This window comes from Canis lupus, chromosome 14 (assembly GCF_048164855.1).
Source record: "Canis lupus baileyi chromosome 14, mCanLup2.hap1, whole genome shotgun sequence".
Taxonomy (NCBI): Eukaryota; Metazoa; Chordata; class Mammalia; order Carnivora; family Canidae; genus Canis; species Canis lupus.
In genome coordinates, this window is record NC_132851.1 from 51,516,853 (window position 1) to 51,520,188 (window position 3,336).

Genomic DNA, 3,336 nt, shown 5'->3' on the forward strand with positions numbered 1-3,336 from the left:
TTTATTTGAGAGAGAGAGAGAACAAGAGCGAGAGAGCAAGCATGAGCAGGGGGAGGAGCAGAGGAGGAGAGAGAGGCAGACTCCCCGCTCCCCCTGAGCAGGGAGCCTAACATGCAGGGCTGGATTTCAGGACCCCAGGATCATGACCTGAGCCAAAGACAGATGCTCAACCACTGAGCCACCCAGCTGCCCTGAGAAAAATGTTCTAATCGTGAGTTCTCAGGCTTCCGCTGTCTGTATGGAGGATCGGTGACGTGGTGGTCATATACTGAGTCCATGGTAAGGCTGGCTTATTGCATTGACTCTAGCTGGCCTACCTACTCCTGCTCTTTAGTTATTCCAAACCAACCAAAATATAAGTGTCAGGAAAGAAAATTCCTTACATATGATTTTTGTCACAATAGTTCTCTAATTAGGAGTGAATGCCCATCATATACTGTCACCATCACAGACATATCTAACTGGCTTCCATAGTCAGACTTCTGTGCTTTAGCTCTTGACATTTCACCTCCAAGGTGCTTTTTGTCTCTCGTTCCGCCAGGCCACATATCTTTGCTCAAAAAAATTGTCTTAAAGCCCACCTCCTAGTCTAGCATATTTTGCCCACATCTTTGGAGAGACTCATGAACCATTTTGAATAATTTTTTTTTTTTTTGACGATATGCTCATTTATTCTTCGCGTGAGAAGTAGTCAGGACAGGATGCACGGAGAGTACAAGTCAACTGGTGTTAGTCTTAGCTGCTCAACTCAATCTGGAAGTCAATTTATTTGCAAAGAATCTACCATCATGAGAAAACATTTATGAAAATCTTCATCAGTACAAAGCCCAGAAGCTCCACTTAGGGGCAACAAACATGGCTGTGATGCTGAACAGCTCTGGTCTTTCCCATAAAACAAGATCTAACTGACAGAGTATACTGACCCTTGAAGCGGCAACCCTCAGGTTTCAATATAGGCCTGGGTATTTTTAAATAAGTAAGGCTAGAATGAGCTATGGAGTTTTTAAGAATATATTGAATTATAGATAACGATTACATCAGGTGATCTGAACAGACCTGCATAGGTAATAAACCACGTCACACAGGTAGAATATGCCAGTACCGATGTGTATGGCTCCCCATTTCAGTAAGACTATGTGGTTCTCTAGAGGAGGAAGAGGTGGCCTTCTCAGCTTTTTATTGGTCAAGTTCTACTAAGGCTTGTAGAATTACCTACCATCAGGTCAATGCTTCTGTCTAGAAGAGGATTCCAGTTCTGTCAGCAGAGGAAACTAGACATTAAAAATCTAAATCAAGGTTATATATAGGATGAGTCTCAGAAAACTGAATTGTACACTTAGGAAAAAACCATTTCAAAGAATCTGAGCGTTAAGGTTAATAAGGTCTTTTCAGAGATGCAGCCTGTGAAGAACCCCCAACACTACATAGATAGTGAACAACAAACAGCAGAAAGAAGTCTTGACTCAAGTGAAGAAGACAGAAAAATATTTACATTAAAGAAAGGGTTCAGAATGAAGTAATATTTACAGGATGCTAAAAAATTAATCTTCAGCCATAATGAGGCCTCTTCGAGCTCCCAAAACCTTTGCTTTCTTCTCCTTTCGTCTTTGTTCATGTTGCTTCCGTTGTTCTTCCTGAGTCTGGAGAGGAGGTTGTTTATAAGTTTTCTTGTGGAAGCTAACTCTGTTGGCATGTTGCTTGAGCGAACTATTTTCTTTAGGTTGACCCCATGGTTTCAGTTTGCCTTTGTGTGGTTCATAGTTGAGGGGATGAGACAGACTTGCTTTGAGATCAAATACCGGTTTCTTGTTGGAGACTGGAGTCCGTGCTGCCTCAGTTGTCAATTTGAATGGGTAACAACAGAAGCAGAATTCCCCTTTGCGGTCTTTAACTTGCATGTCCTGACCACAGCCTGGCCTTTTGGGGTACTCCCACATATGGTCACATGTGGAGACTTTCTGGCTGGAGTCTTGGTCAATGAATGCTTATGTTCATTATCTTTGGTAGCAGCTGAAAACCTGACGTTCATCTTAGTTGCTGATAGAATGGAACGCTTGGCAGACCCCTTCCCACACAAGGTGCTCTGGCCTGTAGGGCCCAGGGGCTGGCCCTGTGAGTGGCGCTGGCTGGAGGGAGTTCGAGCCTCAGGGAGCCTTCCCCGGAGAGGAACTGGAGTCACCACCACTTCTTTGGTGACCGGCTGCTTCTTCAGTTCATTAAATGAGTTGTGTTCTTCAAAATGTTTCTTTTTCCTTTCAATATATTGATCAATGGACTCCATTTCCTTAAAACGAGCCTCATGAAGCTTCTTAAAGTTTGGAGTAGCACTTATAGTTCTTTTACTTTTTCCAGGTTTGGAAAACCCATCTGCGTAGAGAGCCTTCTTTCTTTCTGCAGGTACCTTTGAATCTTCATTACCATTTATTCTTCTTTTTCCTGTGGAAACTGCTTTCTCCTCTCCTTGGTTCTCATCTAGTGGTGAAGGAACTTCTCCAACAGTTCTGAGATCCTGGTTTTCCTGCTTCTCTGGATCCTGGGAGTCAGGGTTCTTGCACCTTCTCCTTGTTTTGGTGATGTGGCCAACTGGCTCCCTCTTAGCTTGTTCCTGGCTGCTCACCTGCATCTCAGTCTCATCCCAGGAGGATGCAGAAGTTTGAGTTCCATTCTGACTCTCATTTTCTTTTTTTGCTTCTTCTTTAAGGTAGGCTTTCAAGGCTTTTAACAACTTGTCTGCCCTCAGGTTAGCCCGGAGGCCGAGACTCTTGGCCAAGTTCTGCAGGTCGCTGTACTTGAAGGAGTCAAGCTCCTCAAGGGAGGGTATGGCCATGGCGAGCTGCATCCAGGCGACCACGCAGAGGACGGGTACCCAACACACAGCAAAGCAGTTCAAAACTCAGGCGCTGCCATTTTGAATAATTTTTAAAGGTATTTCTAGGCAGAAAAAAATTACTTCTGGCTAAATTAAAGCCCTTACTTTATGGTTTAAATTTATGTGCTTTCCCCCCTTCTTTTGTTTTCTTAGTATATAATAAAATCTTCCTCTTCCTTTTAAGGGTTGTCATAAACTTAAAGCTTGTTATAAAATTACCTTTTAACTTTTTCTTTAAGGTAAGTACTTTCAGTTTTGTTCAGCCCTTTCTTACTGGACATATTTTCCAAACTTTTTATTATCATCTGTCAATTTGTCTTTATATCAAATCCAGACATAAATATCATATTTCATCAGTCCTAGGAAGTACCTTTTTTTCTCACATTTTAACATATCAAATGTCAACCTTTAACAGGATTCATCATATAATTGATGACATTTTACAGTTATAAATGGCAGCACTTTTT

At 42.2% G+C, this 3,336-nt stretch overlaps 1 pseudogene; it reads right to left on the reverse strand.

Moving 5' to 3' along the window:
- Nucleotides 1-1,472: 1,472 nt before the first annotated feature.
- On the reverse strand, nt 1,473-2,895 carry LOC140604127 (nucleolar and spindle-associated protein 1 pseudogene; annotated as a pseudogene).
- Nucleotides 2,896-3,336: the final 441 nt, after the last annotated feature.